We start from the raw sequence: 9239 nt of genomic DNA, 5'->3' as shown, positions 1-9239 counted from the left end.
AATTCTTCATAGACTGGGTTGAAGCAATGGAGCGTCACAGCAGAAAGTGACCTGACCCCAGTGAATCAGTTGTAGGTGTGCTTACCTGTGTCTGTCCTCTCTGCTCCTCTTGCTCTTGTTTTCTGGGCAGGTCTCGTCTGAGCCCCTGCCCCTCTTCTCTCTCTCTCCAGGCTCAACCTCATCTCTCTTCCTTTTCCCGTCAACCCTCTTCCTTTTCACCTCAACCCTCGTTCTTTCCACCTCAACCCTCTCCCTTTTCCTCTCAGACCTGACCTGGGTCCTGCCTCTTTTGTGCATTTGATGTGACCCAGAGTTGCCTGGTGGTGTGCTCCGTTTCCTCTTGGTGGTGGTGGAGAGATGAGGGTTGGTCCTCTGGTGGGGGGGCCGAGCCTGGCTACTGAGCCCAGTAGGGTGAACCTGGAAGGGGTTGCTGTGCTGGTTGGGGTGGGCAGTGCTGGAGGAGGCCTGCTGCTGTAGGGATGACTGGTGGGTGGACTGAGACGCACCCTTCCCACTGTCAGAGGTCAGCTTCTGCCTCTGACAGATGGCCATCATCTGAAAGCAGGACTGGACACTGGAAGACAAGGAATTAGTGAATCACACAACTTCATCCCCCCACATCCAGCACACAGAATGTATGTTTTTTGCCGATATGCAAGGCAGAAATAAATTGCCAGAGTTTTAAATGGACCTTGGCCTGACATTCTAAAGTAGCGCAGAGGCGTTGAACACAATGACAAAATAATGAATTAGAAAATGTGTAGAGATTTTTCTTGCAAGGTTAGTTAACATATTCAGTGATACTGGAACTGTTATTTACAAGCCAAGCCAAGTGTTTTGGGGTCTTGGGAGAGTACAACACTGGTAGGAGAGCCTTCACACAACAACAACATTAAAGAAGACAGGAGTGGATCCGTGGCTTCTCACCAAGAACATCACACATTAACAGGGCCATTGATAACCAGTTTTTGCTGCATCCTCTTGGTCTTGTGTGTGTGTTAGTGTGTGCGTGTGAGGTTGAGGTGTGTGTGCGTAGAGGTTTTAGTGATATGTTAGTCTATTAAGATGCATAAGAGTCTTGCAGTCAATGTTGTGCCATTTTTTGTGTGAAAAGAAAAGAGAGGCTGAGGCAGCAGAGTGCAGAGTAGGGAGAGGAGCAACACACACTAACAGATAAGGTATGTAGGGTGTGTGTGTGCATGTGCATGTGTGCGTTTGTCTTTTGTCTTTTTCTGCAGGAGGATCAAAGTGGAGAAAAGTGTGAGAAAGAATGAGGCAGAGGTAGCAATTCTTGCCATGCTATACTCTGTAAAGGTAAGGTGTATATATTTGTGTGAATGCATGCAGTTATGTTTCTACATATGATATTAAACTGTTTGGTTCCAAACTATTTTTAAAGTAATAGTACTGTTATATTTATGTGTTTGCAGTTGCCTAGCATTCGCTACTTGGCGAAGAGGGAGAGGAAGAAGCGGAACTGGGCCCCGGAGGCTATGGAGCAGGTCATTGAAGAGGTGCGGGAGGGCAGGTGCAGTGTGAGGCAGGCAGCCCAGGTGTTTGGGGTCCCCAAGTCCAGCCTGTGTGACCGCGTCAGTGGAAAGGTGGTTTCCGGCTCCCAAATCGGCCGGAAGCCATCCCTAACCCCTGAAGATGAAAGTTCCCTGGTGGAGGACTGTTTGTACTCTGCCAGTTATGGGTTTCCACTGACAAAGCCACAGGTCCTGGCCCACACCCTGGTAATATATAACCACCGCCATCCAGAAGGCCCCAAGACCACCATAAGGACGTGGTGGGACAATTTCCGCCAGAGGCACCACCATCGCCTGACAATGAGGATCCCAGACACCATTGACCGTGGGAGGGCAGCCTGTGCCAAGAGGGGACCCATCGACGAATAGTTCGCCTTGCTGTCCACCACCTTAGAGGAGCATGGGCTGAGGGAGAAACCCCGTCAAATTTATAACTGTGATGAGACGGGGGGGTTTCAGCTGGACTCCAACAGAAGGAAAGTCGTTGTGCCCCGAGGGAAGAAACATGCTTACAAGCAGGCCCAGGGAACAAGAGAACACATCACCGTCCTGGCCTGCTTCAACGCGGCTGGGGAGGACGTCCCCCCTTTTATCATCTACAAGGGGGGCTACCCGGGGGGACCTTACAACAAAGAGGGAGTCCCCCATGCCCTCTATGGGAAGTCGCCAGCAGGGTACATGGACTCCGAACTCTTCAGGAAGTGGTTTGTCGAGCATTTCCTCAAGTACGCCACCCAGGAACGCCCTCTGCTCCTTGTCTTGGACGGTCCACCAGTCCCACCTGGATCCAGAGCTGGTCCGGGCGGCACAGAGGGAGGGGGTTATCCTCTTGTGCCTGCCGCCACACACATCTCACATCCTGCAGCCGCTGGATGTGAGTTTCTTTGGACCCTTGAAGGCAGATTTCTCTGGGCTTGTGGGAGATCTGTCGGCAGTTAGCCACTCCTTCGTGGTTTCCAAGAAGGAGATTTCAAGGGTCCTGAGAGACTCATATCAGCGGCTAAAGAATCGGAGAGTGGTGGTGGCGGGATTCAGGAAGTGTGGCCTCCACCCTCTGGACCCTACGGCTATTGACTTGTCACGGGTCATGCCGTCCGGGCCACAGCGCGGGACTCTGCCAGAACCACCAGCCATGCCTGCATCTCCTAGTGTCACCCCTGCTGCTACCACCCCATCCAGAAGTCCCCAGAACCCCCCAAGCCAGAACCCCCCACGCCAGGACCCCCCACCCCAGAACCCCCCACGCCAGGACCCCCCACGCCAGGACACCCCACCCCAGAACCCCCCATCCCAGAATCCTCCACGCCAGGATGCCCCAAACCCTTTCCTCGGCCATCCCCTGGTAACAGCAGGGAGGATATCAGCAGACCTGGCCCACCTCCTGACTGAAGTCAACTTCACCCACAACACCGGTAAGATCAGGAGGAACATTACCAAGGCCCGTCTGCTCACAGCACAGGAGATGTCAGATGTCATTGAAGAGGTGGAGGACCGCGCTGCACGTCTGGAAGCCAGAGCTCTGGCCAGGGCAGACAGGGAGCGGCAGTGGCAGAGCGATGACATCAGCAGCTCGACAGCCACTTCCTGTACCCCGCATGGCGGCTCCCTCCCCAGCCGCAGAAGAAGAGTATCCCTCGGGGCTGTTCCCGCCAGTTCTGGCCCCTCCATCGCCGGTCCCTCAGCCCCCTCTTCACGCTCCCACGGTCCCCAGATGCCTGCCTCTAACCGCCATCCACACACTCACCTGCCTGAAAACCACCATCCCCCCACCTCTCCTTCTCCATCGCCTGTTCTGAACGGTATGTTGTGTTTGCTTAACGGTTTGGTTTCATAGCAATAGTAATAGATATTGATGCTATCTTGAACATTCATCATCACCTAGCTGCCACCTCACCTAGCACGTAGGCTTCTCCTCCTCCTCATCCTCTCTCTCTCATCGTAGTATGTTCGGCAGTATTTTGTGGATTAGGATAAGCCAGTGTTATGTAATGCAATCATTTAAATTCAATCTTAATTTTGGGAGAATTCAGTTAAAAGGTTTACAATAACAAACAGCACAAACTACCATAACAAGTCTCTTCATTTATGCAGCCTCCTGCCTTCCTGGGCTTTCAACAACGTTGTCGTCGTCGTCCTCCTCCTCCACTGGACCCTTGATGACTACTGGTAATATGTTAAATTTGTTTTCAGTATTACATGTTCATCCGTTTTCATTCAAATAATGCCCTAATACCTTACTTCTTTGAGAAGGTCACACCGCCCCCAAGAGAAGAAGGCTGGAAGAAAGGAACTGGCGGTGTGGCCAGTGCAAGCAGCCAGACCCTCCTCAGGACTCTGAGGGTCTGGTGTCTTGGGTCCAGTGTGACAATTGCCACAAGTGGTTCCACACCACTTGTGCGGACTGGGAGGAGGAGGACGACACAGATTTCTGGTGTTTTTGGTGCCGTGATGAATGAAACAATCTATCAATCTATTTATTATCTATTTATCAGTTTATTTATTTATTTCGTTATTTATTTTGTTATTTATGTATTTTTTTATTTATTTATGTTTAATCGTTTTTACAAATAAATAAGACTATTGAATACTGGCTATAGTGTAATTTTGTTATTGAGCTTCAAAGATATTGGTGACATTTACTAGAATGTATGGAGCTAGTGTGAGCTCTTGGTTTTAAGGTGTGTTCCACTCTTGCATGAATACAAGTGATTTTAATGCACTCTTATAATCTTGGTGAGCTCTTGGTTTTAAGGTGTGTTCCACTCTTGCATGAATACAAGTGATTATAATGCACTCTTATAATGACTGCTGAATAAGATAATTCATATCTATTCTTAAACATTTTTAAAAAATAGTATTTAATAAACATACATTTGGAGTTGATTTAAAATTGTCTGAAATAGATCCATTGTCAACGGCAAATAATTTATATGTGAATAGGTTTACTGGAAGAGTATTATAAAAAAAAAAACATCCAGTAGGTGGCGGTATTGGCTGATAAATGGAAAATTAAGAGCCTTGAGTACATAGCCTGTAATTCTTACATGCATCTGTAACATTGTGAAGGTACAAGAAGGGTTAATATCGACGCCGACATGGACTGAAGTAAGTGTCCGGAATTGGATACGCCTTTTGAATCTCAAAAATAGAAAATCATATACAAGTTAAGGTAAAAGCAATATTAAACTTTAAAAAAGACAGCTGGAGGATTGTTAATTTATGAGAAACATCAACGAAAACAGTACAGGATGAAATATATTGGTAATTGATTGCGATTTTTTGGTCGCCATATGCTGTCCGGAATTGGATACCGTGACGCTACATTTGAAAGATACAAAAGCTGTGACCAACACTGAGAAATGAATGACATTTATGAACTGTCTTTGTTTTATTTATCTGTTTCTGTTTTATGATGTTGTGTTTCTTTATTACATTTCTTTATTTTTTATTATTTATTTTTTTGTTTGTTTTGTTTCACAGCTATTTTGGGTAGAGCAAGGATAATGCTTTGTTAAGTATTAAGGATAGGCACAATAAGCTTAGGCTTCAGCCTACACGTTTTTTTTCTGGTCAGACAATGTAATGTTTGATTTTGTTTTATTTTTGATATAATGATTTAGTATTATTTAAACCACTTTCATAACTGTATTTGTTGTTATTGTGTATAATTGACCGGAAAAAAATAAAACTAAACTTAATTTTTTTCACTGAAAATTAAAGCCCAGCATAACTAAAGCAATACTTTTTTTCAAAAGTAAATACGCCACTTTATTATAACATAAAATATCCCTGCTTTGTAGGTTACGTAGGCCAACATCAAGATAAAATTCAACTTCAACTCAGCCTTCAGTGGCTTTACTCGCCACGCCACCATCACTGGTCCAACCAAACTGTACTCTCCAAGCTGTATCATTCTGAAACAGTAATCCGCATCCACAAGTGCTAAGAGAACCATGGAGAAGTTGCGCTTGTAATCAAAGTATTGGCTCCCTGAGTGATGTGGAGCCTGGATTGTCACACCAGTACAGTTTGGGAAATTCCATTTTTCCCAGAAGCGTTGAGCGATATCTCTCCAGGTGTCCTCATCTGGCTTGGGTATGTATGTAGCCCATTCTGTAGCACAAAGCAAGGCTCACAAATGACTCCCCAATTGCTAGAAACCTGTAGAAAAGAGGAAATGTTCATTATTTCATTTTGTGTGTTTCATAAATGACATTTACTCAAACAGAGGAAGACTGTAAACAACGGTGGAGAAACCTATGGGATGCCATGGTCCACAGAAAACGTAAAGACCCACCAACAGAGGAACAGGGGCAGACATCCACTTCTACTGCACTATAGTGTTCCATCAGGAGCGGCAGTGGAATGGTACATGATAGGATTCTTCATATTCTTTGTACAACTAGCTGAAGTCATCTATAGCATGTGCTTACCTCATCATGTGTTGTGCCCTCATCTAAGGCCCTCTTTACACCTTGGATTAACATGCGCCTCGTATCCAGATTGTATCTAGATATGATTTAACCTGATTACATTTACACCTGGTATTAACATGTGTCTCCAGTGTCCACATTGAGATCCGACTGAGATCTGATCACTTGTCCAGCTCAAACAACCGAACGTCACATCCTCCTCTCGTTTGCATGTGTCCAAAAAAAACAAAAAACAGATGATACCCATCTGTGAAGCCGTGCTATGGACTATGGTTTCTGCGGTGTGCCTGGTGTTTGCGGTGCAGAGGGTCTGTGCAGCGAGTGCGGAGCTCCGCAGGGGGTCTGTGGAGGGTCTGCACCGAGCTCCGCGCTCCTCTCAAAAAATGAAACTCTGCGGAGGCCTCCGCAAACGCCGCAATCAGTTCAGAAGCTATGATTGGTTAATGGTTGCTATGTTAGTTGGTTACCAGGGAAGTAAGTGTAATCGAGTGACAGCCAAGTGACAGCTGACAACCGGCAAAAATGGACAATAGGAGGAGATTCTGCGCTCTCCGTGAACACCGCGCTGCTACCGCATTTACCATGAAATGCTGTGGCTCTGCGGAGAGAACGGTCTGCCGTGAACACCGGGCACACCGGGCACACCGCAGAAACCATAAATTTGCCTGCTTGCTTTTGGAAGCGGGGGAAGAAGCTGTCTTCAACAACTGGAATGCCGAAGACGAAAGTCGGCGCGATTACGTATTTCCGCCCACGTAGTTGTTGTATGTGGATTGAAAACGCAATTGCATTTACACTTGTGTTCAATGTGGTCACAATGCTTCCCTGACCACCTCCGGAGGCGGTTTGGCCGATCGGATCACAATCCGTCCTCAATGCGTCTTGGGTGCATTTACACCTGTACTTTCATGTGGTCAAGCACTATCCGATTGCAATCCGATCACCCAAAACGCATTTTAATGCAAGGTGTAAAGAGGGCCTAAGTGAGCAGTCCCGCAGCCCAGCCCTGCCTGCATGTGGACCAATTGCTCTGTCTCTTTTGGAGATCTTTCGTATTGTTTTGGCAACTGATACAAAGCCACTTCCAGAGGCTTAGGTCTCTTGGCAGGAAGAGGGTTTGCAGCAGGAAAACGCCTCTTTCCTCTTGCCTTACTGAAAAGGCCTGGAAAGGACCTGTGGCAAATAATCTGCAGCAGTCTGTCAAAACATGAACACACTCAGTTTTCATCTAATCATGTTAATGTACACATAGAGATATAACACTAGAGGGGACATTACGTTATAGACTGTGGGATAACCGTCCGCCATCTTACCTGGGTACAGTTTACCTGCAACTACAACAGTGACCGATGGGAAGCAACCAAAGGACCAACGCGACCCGAGAGGCTGGCATCACACATCAGTACAGAGTAGAAAGGAGAGACTATTTTATGTACTAGCCTATATAACACAGGCAACTACAAAAACTACAGAATGCTAGCTGTTAACCTGGTAGTCAGTTGCCAATGGACAAGAATTCTATATGAAATCGCTGACATCTATCGGTAATCTAACGTTAGCTAGACGCTACATTTCAACTTTGAAACCGGCTAGATCGCTGCTGCTACAATACAAACCAATACAAACCGTTTCTTAAAACAATTTGCACACGGTGTATGACATTATGTAACGTTATGTACACAGCTGCTTTCAAAACTAAGGGAGATAACTAACAACTAGCTAAACATTTTCCCATCAGAGATTGATGGCAGTTGATTCCATAATGTAAAGCTAAGTGTAACGGTACAGTTTCCTTCAACAAGGAGACATTTGCTAGTTAAGTTTAAGTCAGGGTTAGTGATGAATAACCCTAACCCCAACCCTAACACAGTTAACTTTAGATACCAACCGATCCTTGCCTAACCAAGATCCACACCAGCAATACATTATTCATTATGTTTAACCCGCAATTATCCACAATTCCAACCCATCATATAAGTGTGACAGGCTAACATGAGCTAACTTACCTCATGCCATGCTGTTTCCTGATATTCCTTTCAGTAAAGCATAGCAAAATCAGTACAGTAATCCACATTCTTTCTCTGCTTGACTCAGGAACAAAAGGTCAAAAATTCTGTCCCTAAAATTAATGTTAATCTCTCTTCACTACCTTCCTCAGCATCCTGCCAGAGCTCAAGTCATATCAGCGAGTGATGACAATTGTAGCACATGCTATGGTCACATGCCACCCTGATTTGTTGTCAACTAGAATATGGGTTATATTACGATTATTGAAATTATTATTGAAATGTGCAAATACTGTATTTAATAAGCATGCACATGTTCAGTTTAATGCAATGTTTAAACTGGCTATAGCATAAATGAATAATGTAATTAATATTTTAGTTCATGCAGTTTGTAATGGTAGCTTACCACAACCGTGTAATGTAACATAAGAAAAATAACAATAAATGCATTGAATAAACCCCTCGTGTGTGTGTGTGTGTGCGCGTGTGATACACACCTGTAGTAACTGAAAATTGATAGATTAGTAAGATACACCAATGGCAGATGTGTTGGCATTTTTTTTTTTTTTTTTTTTTTACCAGATTTCCAAATGATCAAGTGGAAAGAAAAAAGTGGACTTTTGCTGTAAAGAGGAAGGATGATTGGTTCCCTAAATCATCGAGCATGCTATGTAGCCAGCACTTTTTGGCAGGGGACATAGACAGGACAGGTCAGACAGTGAGGATCAAGAAAGGAATAATACCTTCTGTCTTTCAAAATCTGCCACAGTATCTGCAAAAGGTATGGTAGCATATTATGGAATGATGTATGTTTGTACACAATTTTTTAAAGAACAGAATTTGAAATGGCTCAGTTCTCATGTTCTTCTTTGCATGGACATTAGATTCCCAACAAGCCAAGGAGTACACATAATTCATTATGTGCCATTATGCCTGTACAAATGGAGGAAATGCCACCCAGCCGAAAACGGCAAAGAATGATGATGCCCTCTGTCCAAGGCCCTATCTCCCCTCACTCCTTGGTCAGTTAGATATTGAAACGAGAACCACAACTTTACATATGTGTAGTTAATACAATACAGAGTTCATGGCAATACAGTTAAATATCACTCTCTTGGTAAAAAGGTAATTTATGAATTCAATACTTAAATGCTGAGGGATTTTTGCCTATGGAGTTCAAGTAACAACTGTAAGATGTAATGACCCAGCCCATTACATTCTTTCAATTCAGTGATTAATATTGGATATAGGAATGTAGCATTTTTAACAGA

At 44.8% G+C, this 9239-nt stretch overlaps 1 pseudogene; it reads left to right on the top strand.

The window, feature by feature from the left end:
- Positions 1-1065: 1065 nt before the first annotated feature.
- Positions 1066-3985, top strand: LOC139640995 (uncharacterized; annotated as a pseudogene).
- The last annotated feature ends 5254 nt before the right edge of the window (positions 3986-9239 follow it).

Source organism: Centroberyx affinis, unplaced genomic scaffold (genome assembly GCF_046629955.1).
Source record: "Centroberyx affinis isolate AG114_WGS23_722 - 3 ecotype Tasmania unplaced genomic scaffold, CSIRO-AGI_Caff_v1 ptg000326l_1, whole genome shotgun sequence".
NCBI classification, from domain to species: Eukaryota; Metazoa; Chordata; class Actinopteri; order Beryciformes; family Berycidae; genus Centroberyx; species Centroberyx affinis.
The sequence above is the reverse complement of the archived record's forward strand: the minus strand, read 5'-3'. Positions and strand labels throughout refer to the sequence as shown.